This window comes from Papio anubis, chromosome 16 (genome assembly GCF_008728515.1).
Source record: "Papio anubis isolate 15944 chromosome 16, Panubis1.0, whole genome shotgun sequence".
NCBI lineage: Eukaryota > Metazoa > Chordata > Mammalia > Primates > Cercopithecidae > Papio > Papio anubis.
The window spans coordinates 70686875-70697811 of NC_044991.1; positions in this window are offsets into that span (position 1 = coordinate 70686875).

The following is a 10937-nucleotide window of genomic DNA, read 5'->3' on the forward strand; positions in this document are numbered from 1 at the left end:
GGATCATCTGAAGTCAGGAGTTCGAGACAAGCCTGGCCAACATGGTGAAACCCCATCTCAACTAAAAATACAAAAATTAGCGGGGCCTGGTGGCGCACATCTGTAATCCCAGGTACTCGGGAGGCTGAGGCACAAGAATCACTTGATCCTGGGAAGTGGAGGCGGTAGTGAGCCGAAATCACACAACTCCACTCCAGCCTGGGAGACAGACTGAGACTCTGTCTCAAAAACATAAAATAAAAATAATAAAAATAAAATCAGTAACCTGAGGATACCGGATATCAACTCCTATGTCCAATTTATTTCATTAACCACTTTAGATTAATAAATATTAGAACGCTACATAGAACTGTATCATCAAGTCGAACCACACTCCAATTTTCAGGGCAACTGCAGTTTTCAGGGCAATTGCAATTTTCAGGGCCGCAAGCAGTCTGCACCATTTTCTTGGGCCTCAGTTGAAGCCACATTGCATACATCCCACAAGTCTCTACTAAAAATACAAAAACTAGGCATGGTGGCACAAGCCTGTGATCCCAGCTACTCAGGAGGCTGAGCTGGGAGGATGGCTTGAACCTGGGAGGTGGAGGCTGCAGTGAACTGAGATCGGGCCACTGGATTCCAGCCTGAGCAAGAGAGTGAGACCCTATCTCAAAAAAAGAAAAAAGAAATACCCTTTAGCTCTCCCCTGTTTTTGCACATACCAGCAGTATAACAAAAGTCACACATAGTTAGCTTAAAAATTAATAATAATGAAATCAGTAGGCACTGCAGCATGCACTTGAAGTCCTAGCTACTCAGCAGACTGAGGTGGGAAAATTGCTTGAACCCAGAAGTTTGAAGCTGCAGTGTGCTGTGATCGCACCACTGAGGATGCCAGCCTGGGTGACAGAGTAAGACCTTGTTTCTTAAAAAAAAAAAAAAAAAAAAAAAAAAGTGTCTGCAGCTCCATACTCTAATTGATAGAAACAAGAATTAAGTTCCTACAGCATATTTGGCGTATTCCTGCTTACAAAAATATCACCAAACTTCTAAACAAGATCAAAATACTTCTAATATTAAACATCAAAATAAATGTGAGCTACACATACCTTTTACAAAGATTAATAGAAACAAGAGAATAATTGACCCAAGTTTTGGTTAATCAGTGAGTGAGGGCGGTCGTGGTGGTGGTGGGTTAAATCAAGGAATAAGTGTTTGTAAAGCGAAAATTTTCAGGAGCATGTCCTCCCACTATACAGTTCAAAAACAAACAAGAACCAATCTGGCAGACTCACTGAGTGCTTTTGGATCACATCATTCATTGTCCTGCATTTGTATGATTATCATGTACTGTATGGATTTTTTATTTTACAATAATTTGTATTCACTCATTTTCGTTCATTCAGTTTCCAAGCTGCTTATTCCAATTCAGGGTGTCAGGTGGCAGCCTGTCCTAGCAGCTCAGGACGCCAGGTGGGCGTCCCCCCAGACAGGATGCTGTCCCATCACAGAGTGCGCGCGCGTGCGCGCACACACACACACTCCGACAGGAACCATTTAGACATGCCAGTTCACCTAAAGTGCACATCCATGGGATGTGGGAGGAAAACAGGGTACCTGGAGAAAACCCACGCAGGCATGAGGAGACCATGCAAACTCCACATAGACAGTGACCCTGGCTGGGAATCGATTTGTTTTCTCAACAATGTTATAACAAAAGGATGTTGAATGTAATGATGTTATCTGAGGACTGGCTGTAATTAACCAACTGACCAGCAGACTGCATCCTCATAGTTACTATTATTCCATGTGCAAACGAGATCCAAAGGAGAGAAGGGTTAGAAATCCATTTTTTTCTTATCAAACGTATATTCTTTTATCCATTTCATTACAGTATTTTATCCATTGCATTACAGTCTTTTCTGAGCAAAGTGGAAGTTCAAGTCAAAAGTTAGATGAAAGTCGCTTTAAAGTTCAAAGAGGAGAAGAAATGAACTTTTCTTTTGAGAGCCTCTTTTGTGCTAGATGCTTGCACCTTGCTATGAGAAATGCCAAGATCTTTGCATCTATTGAAGTAGAGAGTAAAACATTTTTTAAAAACGCAAAGGTGAGTATGATGAGAGTTTGTGACCGCATGCCACATACCAAATCAGGACAAGGCTATCAGTAATAGCACCTGAGATTCTCCAGGCTAGAATAAACCTCCATCATCATCTTGTTCTATCCCCATCTGATGCTTGAGTCAGATCTTGCTTCTTCATACCCAGTCTGCTTAGCTTTTTTTTTTTTTAAGACAAGTTCTCAGTCTGCTGTCCATACTGGAGTTCAACCGTGCAATCTTGGCTCACTGCAACCTCAGCCTCCTGGGCTCAAGCAATCCTCAGGCACGCACCAGTATGCCCAGCTAATTATCTTCTGTATTTTTTTTTTTTTTTTTTGAGACGGAGTCTCGCTCTGTAGCCCAGGCTGGAGTGCAGTGGCCGGATCTCAGCTCACTACAAGCTCCGCCTCCCGGGTTCACGCCATTCTCCGGCCTCAGCCTCCCGAGTAGCTGGGACTACAGGCGCCCGCCACCTCGCCCGGCTATTTTTTGTATTTCTTAGTAGAGACGGGGTTTCACCGTGTTAGCCAGGATGGTCTCGATCTCCTGACCTCGTGATCCGCCCATCTCGGCCTCCCAAAGTGCTGGGATTACAGGCTTGAGCCACCGCGCCCGGCCTCTTCTGTATTTTTTGTAGAGACAGGGTTTTGTCATGTTGCCCAGGATGGTCTCAAACTCCTGGGCTCAACTGATCTACTCATCTTGGCTTCCCAAAGTGTTGGGATTACAGGTATGAGCCACCACACCCAGCCTGCTTAGTTGTTTTAAAATAAAAACTTTAGACAAATTAAATGTAAGAGTTTAATTGAGCAAAGAACGATTGGTCATTTGGACAGCCTCCTAAACCAGAATAGGTTCAGAAAAACTCCAGGCTTACTGCATGGTCAGAGAAGACCTGTGGACAGAAATGGGAAAGTGACATACAAAAAATAGGAATGAGATACAGAAACAGCTGGGTGGGTTACAGCTTGGCATTTGCCTTATTTGAATACAGTTTGAACAGCTGGCCACCTTTGATTGACCAAAACTCAGTGATTGGTATGAGAGTAGGTTACAGTCTGTTTACACAGTCAGCTAGACTATACTTCACTATGTATGGAGAAATCTTTAGGCTGAACATAAGGAGGCAGATTTAGGCTAAACTTAATTTAACAATTCTCCGCTTTTTGTCAACCTCTCAAAACTTTAGGCATTGATATCATTCTGTCGTCATTGTAAATGTACTTATTTGGGCTCAAATCCCACTTGGAAACAGCAGAAGAGTGGGTTTTGTGAGGGCTTTAGATTCCTTTTTTGTAAGGGTTAGAGTAGAGGGGACCTCCTTATGCTAGAATCTTGTATTTTCTATTCTACAATCTCTTCATCTGTTTTAGGATCTATCTGCTTCTTTAAAGTTTTAGTTTGATTATTTCGCATCTAGCATGAATTACTCCACTTTGGTTTAATCTGTTCTGGTCTGTTGGGGTCTAGTACGTGAGCTCACTCCAAAATTATGACTTGCCATAATTTTGTTTAAAAACCCTCCCCTTTTGGTTAAGTTCTCACTTAGGCAGGAATGTGACCGGAACTCAGGGCTTCAGCAGCCATCTCAGTTACCATCATCTGGGTTTCTAGTTTCAACACAAAACTTATAGGTTACAGTGTCCTCATGGTTATGTTTTTTAAAATGTTGTTGTTCCAGTTGAAGAGAGACCATTTGACATTATCTGATGGCTGCATGCAAACATTTAAAATGTTTGAGAGAATACAGTGTACCAGGGAGACTACTATCATTAATATGACTATCAGGAAGATAATATCAAGAGTTTGGATTATGTGCCTTAGACAGGGTCCCCATGAACCAAACCAACAAAAATCAAATAGATCAAAGAATCAACTAGATAGTCAATTCATTTCAACCAAGCACAAAATGAGTTATAGGGGATTTGTTAATTTTCTGTAACTGAACCTCTGTAATACCAAATGTATTCTTCTATGTACAAGAAGTGTCAGCAACTGCACAGATATTTACATGTTCAGCCATTAAGTAATCTAAAACCATTCTATTATATAGCACAACCTTATTTATTCAATTTTTTTTGAAACAGGATCTCACTCTGTCACTCAGGCTGAAGATCATAACTCACTGCAGCCTCGATCTCCCAGGCTCAAGTGATCCTCCTGCCTTAGCCTCTCAAGCTGCTGGGACTACAGGCACATGACACCATATTTGGCTAATTTTTGTGTTTATTTTTTGTAGAGATGGGATCTTGCTATGTTGCCCAGGCTAGTCACAAACTCCTAGTCACAACTCACAAGCAATCGTCTGGTCTCTGCCTCACAAAGTGCTGAGATTACAGGCATGAGCCCAGCCTAGTACAACTTAGCAAGAGAATTTAAAGTCTGTTGCCTGATGAAAACCTTTGTAGTAGAATCTGTTATAGAGACTATTATAAGGGATAAATTTCTAATTATTGCCTCATTTACTCGAAACAATGGAAACAGAGATCTAACAAATAATGCCCATCTAAAAGAGTGAAAGCCCCCCTGGCGATATTTTCTTTTTCTTTCTTTCTTTTTTTTTTTTTTTTTTTAGAGAAGCAGTGAAAGTTTATCAAAAAGTTTTAGAGCAGAAATGAAAGGAAGTAAAGTATACTTGGAACAGGACCAAGCAGGCAACTTGAGCAATCCAAGTGCCCTGTTTGACCTTAGACTTGGGGTTTTATACATTGGCATGCTTCTGGAGTTCTGCATCTCTCCTCCCTTGATTTTTTCCTTGGGGCAGGCTGTCCGCATGTGCAGTAGCCTGCCAACATTTGGGAGGGGGTGCGTGCACACTACTTACTGAAGTAGTGTGCATGCTCACTTGAGGCATTTTCCCCTTACCAGTCGAGTGTTCTTAGAGAAAGGTCATGTACCAGTTTAACTCTGCCATTTTGCCTCTTAGTGCACATGCTTGGACCCACTCGCCCAAATCCTGAGATCTTATTGGGAAGCTGCACGTCACCAGCTTCAGGTGTTTTCTATCTATTGGGAGACTGATTTTTTTTTCCCTAGATGCCAGATGTGACCAATTATTATTTTAGAGAGACAGGTTAACAACTGCCTGACCATTACCTGATGGTTGCCTTGAGATGGTACTTGTTCCCTTGACCTTGACCCCCTTGTGGGCAGGAACTGGAGTGGCTCATTTCACTCAGCTTGCAGTCTGTGGACAGCTAAGTGTTAACAGCTCAGCGAAGGGTCAAGCTGATTGCCTCTTGTACCTGCCACAATGTTTTCTTTAACCTATGATGTAGGTTAAGAGTGGACCAGTGTTCTGTTTCTGACTGATTATGATGCAACAAATGTACTATTAAAATTTCTCATCGACATTGGCCCTTTATCTTCCATCTATCAAGGCATAAGATTGTCCATGTATAAGGTTGGCTGCAAAGTCCTCCGCAAATAAAAGTATACCCCACAGGTGCATATAAGACCTCTTTTCCAGTTCTATTGTTCATAGAGGCATAAGTAAGGAAAAATTAGGAGAAGTAAGAATCTCATGATGGCAGAGGAGTGTTGATCCCTGATTTTGGGAAAGCTGTCCACATCTAGGATGTCACCTGCTTCTGGGGAGAACCTTCTGTGGTTAGCTTTATCTTATGTTTTCCAATAGGCATACAGTTTGGAGGGGCTCTTCTGAGTTGCAAGATCACAAACCCAAAGCTCAAAGTCACAAAGTTTTGCTGCAGTGTGGGTGGCAAGGGCAATTCTTCTCTGATGGTATTTCCAAAAGTCTCAGTCTCTATGAGTTCTAGATAGTGAAGTCTTCAACTGTCCTTAGTCAGTGGATCATGAAAAGTTTCTTTTACCTGGTGAAAATATACTTTGGCAGAATGTATTAAAGCCTTGAAAGGCTGGGTACAGTGGCTCACATCTGGAGTCCCAGCACTTTGGGAGGCTGAGGCAGGAGGATTGCTTGAGCTCAGAAGTTGGAGACCAGCCTGGGCAACATGGTGCAACCGAGTCTCTACCAAAAATACAAAAATTAGCCGGGCGTGGTACTGTACGCTCACTGCTGGAGCGTACACTGGAGTGGACACTTTTGGGCTCCAGCCCCCCAGCAGTGTCTAGGGGTGGCTGTCTGCAGTTCCCAAAGCCCAAGAGGGAATATGTTACAGTGTGCTCTTCTAGCCTTGCCATCCACAGATGGCTTAAGTGTTAACCAGCTGAGTGGATCCTCTGCCTTTTTGCAGGGGTGGAGGGCCAGTGTGACAGCTTTCTGTATCCTGAGTTCTTGTCCAGCGTCCTGGAAGAATCAGGTAACATGTGGACTTGAAGGATAAATGCAGGGGTTTTATTGAGCAGCGGTGGTGCCTCTCAGTAAGATGGATGGGGAGCTGGACAGGGTATGGAGTGGGAAGATAATCTTCCCCTGGAGTTTGGCCATCCAGTGGCCAATTCTCTGAACATCCACAGCCAAACTCCTCCAGACGTTCCTTCTCTGCTGCACTGTTCTGCTGTTCATCTACTTGTCTCCTTGTCTCCTCGTCACCTCATCTGCTTCTGGAGCCTGGAGTTCAGGGTTTATATGGGTACAGGATGGGGGAGTGGCAGGCCAAAAGGCAACTTTTTGGGTGTGAAAACAGAAATGCTTGTCCTCACTTAGAGCCGTGAGTATCCAGGTTTGATGGTGGGGCCTTTGCTGGGGAACCACCCTCTTCTACCCAGTATTTCCCTGTCTCCTGTCTGTATCAGTGTTGTTTATTTGGAACATTTCATTGTGATTTTATTTATTTATTTTTAGACAGTGCCTCATTCTGTTGCCCAGGCAGGAGTGCAGTGGCATGATCCCAACTCACTGCAACCTCCGCCTCCGGGGTTCAAGCAATTCTCCTGCCTCAGCCTCCCAAGTAGCTAGGATTACAGGCATGTGCCACCACACCTGGCTAACTTTTGTATTTTTTTAGTAGATACAGGGTTTTGCCATATTGGCCAGGCCGGTCTCAAACTCCTGGCCTCAGGTGATCCACCCGCCTGGACCAAAGTTCTGGGATTACAGGTGTGAGCCACCACACCCACCCTTCATTGTAATTTTAAATTACCGTTAGTAAGATTTTGCCATTTCTGTAAGTGCTTGCTTCTTCTGGGGTCTAATACATGTATATAGGTAGGCATAGCCAAAAGGTAGAGTACTTCTTTCTTCAGAAATTAAGGGTGCTATTTTTATACTGAATCTTGACTTTGGCTCTCAGATTCCCTTGATCAACTTACGCAGTAATTTTTCCTTACCTGAACATGCAAGAAGAAGAAACAAATGAGATGGAACATACACACAAAAAAAATCCTGTAAATTTCATGCCAGGTACGGTGGCTCACACATGTCATCCTAGCACTTTGGGAGGCTGAGGTGGGTGGATTGTCTGAGCTCAGGAGTTCAAGACCAACCTGGCCAACACAGTGAAACCCCTTCTCTACTAAAACACAAAAAAATTAGCTGGGCATGCTGGCACGCACCTGTAGTCCCAGCTACTCGGGAGGCTGAGACATGAGAATCGCTTGAACCTGGGAGGTAGATGTTGCAGTGAGCTAAGATTGTGTCACTGTACTCCAGCCTGGGTGACAGAGCGAGACTCTGTCTCCAAAAATTCCTGTAAATCTCTGAAAACTGACCTTCTTATTCTCTGAAGTACTGCCATTTACTGCCAGTTTTCTAGCATGACTTCCAAAGACAGCTTGGATCAAGAATTTGCTCAAAGAAACTTAGATAGTTAGAACCCCAAATTCATGGGGCTTTGGAATCTGAGAACTTACCCACAATCCTCTTGCTATGAGAGAGGAATGGACAAAATGAGTCCAGCACATCACTCATTTCATCACTCAACGCTCCTGGGAGACCCTAGGAGCTCCACTTTGGTTCCTACTTCTGACACCAAATTGTTCTTTGCTTAATTAATCTGTTTAATTTGTCTAAAGTTAAATGAAAAACTTAAGACAAATTAAACAGATTAATTAAGCAAAGAACAATTTCGGAATCATTCAGTCCCCCAAAGCAGAAAAGGTTCTGTGGCTGGGCACAGTGGCTCACACCTGTAATCTCAGTACTTTGGGAGGCTGAGATGGGAGGATCACTCAAGCCCAGGAGTTCAAGACTAGCCTGGGCAACATAGCAACATCCCATCTCTCAAAAAAAAAAAAAAAAAAAAAAGAAAAAAAGCAAGAAAAGAAAAACAGAATAGGTTCTGAGAGTTTCCAGTGCTGCCACATGGTCAGAGAGAATTTATGGACAGAAAAAGCAAAGTGAGGTAAAGTAACAGCTGGATTGCTTACAGCTTTGCATTTGCCTTATTTGAACACAGTTTGAACAGTTGGCCATATCTGATTGGCCAAAACTCAGTCATTGGTACGAGGGTAGGATGTAGTCTGTTTATATAACAGTTAGGTTATAGTTCACTCTGTTCAGAGAAACATTTAGACTGAACTTAAAATATGTAAGTAAGCAGATTTAGGCTAAACTTAATTTTAACAGCTTCCTTATCTATTTAAGTATCTAGAATTCCACTGTGTGTTTTTTTTTGTTTTGTTTTGTTTTGTTTTTTTTGACAGAGTTTCTCACCCTGTTGCCCTGGCTGGGGTGCAGTGGTGTGATCTCAGCTCACTGCAACGTCTGCCTCCTGGGCTCAAGTGATTCTCCTGCTTCAGCCTCCTAAGTAGCTGGGATTACAGGCATGCACCACCACACCTGGCTAATTTTTTTATGTTTAGTAGAGACAGGATTTCATCATGTTGGCCAGGCTGGTCTCAAACTCCTGACCTCAAGTGATGACTCGGCCTTCCAGAGTGCTGGAATAACAGGCATGAGCCACTGCACCCAGCCCCCCAGTGCATTTTTAATGGACCTGAGTTATTATAAAGGGCTTTGTTGTACTGAGCATGGCTGTCACACCATCGTCTGTTTCTTTAATTCCTCTGTTCCTGATTCATGCATCCTGTACTACACTAGGCAAGACAGATAAAGAGCATAGATCCCCAGGCTTCAGCAGCCTGTGCTTTCAAACAAGGCAATACAACATCTTCAGTATGAGTGCAGGCTCTGGAGCCAAAGTCTGGTTTTACTACCCACAGTGACCTAATCTCACTATTAAATGAAGTTTGTGGGGCCGGGCACGGTGGCTCACACCTGTAATCCCAGCACTTTGGGGAGGCCAAGGCAGGCGGATCACGAGGTCAGGAGATTGAGACCATCCTGTTTAACACGGTGAAACCCCATCGCTACTTAAAACACAAAAAATTAGCCCGGCGTGGTGGTGGGCGCCTGTAGTCCCAGCTACTCGGGAGGCTGAGGCAGAATGGCGTGAACCCAGGAGAACTCACTGCAGAGCTTGCAGTGAGCCGAGATCGCGCCACTGCACTCCAGCCTGGGTGACAGAGCGAGACTCCATCTCAAAAAAAAAAAAAAAAATGAAGTTTGTGGGAAGCCATTATTTTGGACTGAGCTTCTGCGTTGGGCCCCAACAGAAAAGATCAAACCAAAATGAAGTATTCTTGCTAAAGTTCTTTGTCACCAAACCAAACAACTAAACTGGTTTTCTGATCTTCAGAGAAGTCAGGAGAGAAAGATGACAACCAAATCCCTAAACCGACCAGTTTTAGTCTACATGATAAGGAAATTCCATTTGCTTTAATCCTTATAGGGAAAGTAACCTGAAGTAACCTGATGGTAACTGATCTGCTTTTCGTATTATGCTATTTCCTTGTTTTTGCTCAAACTATCTTATAAAAACTGATCTTTCATGCCCAATGGAACATGAAATCTTTAGAGGAGACACTGCCCAATTTATGATTCACTAAGAAAAGCCAAATAGATTTTTTTTTTTTTTTTTTTTTAGACAGTCTTGCTCTGTCGCCCAGGCTGGAGTGCAGTCGCCCAAACTTGGCTCACTGCAAGCTTCACCTCCCAGGTTCGAGTGATTCTCCTGCCTCATCCTCCTGAGTAGCTGGGACTACAGGCATATACCACCACACCCGGCTACTTTTTGTACTTTTAGTAGAGACAGGGTTTCACCATGTTGGACGGGCTGGTCTCAAACTCCTGTCCTCAAGTGATCTGCCTGCCTTGGACTCCCAAAGTGCTAGAATTACAGGCGTGAGGCGCTGTGCCTGGCTACATCTTTAAACTAAATTTGTTGAGATTTTGTTTTTTAATGTCACTAAACTATAAGAAACAGAAAACCAGGAGCTGGCCTGGCAATCACTGCTAGGCCTTGGTGTTCTGCGGAACATACATGTTTTCACAGAATACCAACATCAGACAAGACTGTTGTAAGACCACAATGGAACAAGACAAAAGCAAGTCTATTCTCCAATCATGTCTGAGCACAAACAAAACCAATAACATGTCTAAACCTCAAAAGAACCAAACATACCCTTAGACTGACTGATATGAGTCACAAGCTGTCTTTACCAATTATAGGTGTATCTCTACTCTAGATTTCCTGCCTTCTAGCGAAAATGTTATTAAGATTCCAAGTCATAGTACTCATACTTTTGCTTCCTGACAACACTCAATCCAGAGCAAAGCTCTGCTTCCCTGAACCCTCTCCAAAATCATCTTACAGAAGCCATATTTGCCATTTTTAACTGATTTTTTATTTATGAGACAGCGTCTCACTCTGTGGCTCAGGCTGGAGTACAGTGGCGTGATCTCAGCTCACTGCAACCTCCACTGCTGGGTTCAAGCGATTCTTCTGCCTCAGCCTCCTGAGTAGCTGGGATTGCAGGCGCCCGCCACCACGCCCTGCTAATTTTTGCAGCTTTTGTAGCAACAGGGATTCACCATGTTGGCCAGGCTGGTCTCAAACTCCCGACCTCAGGTGATCCCCCTACCTCAGCC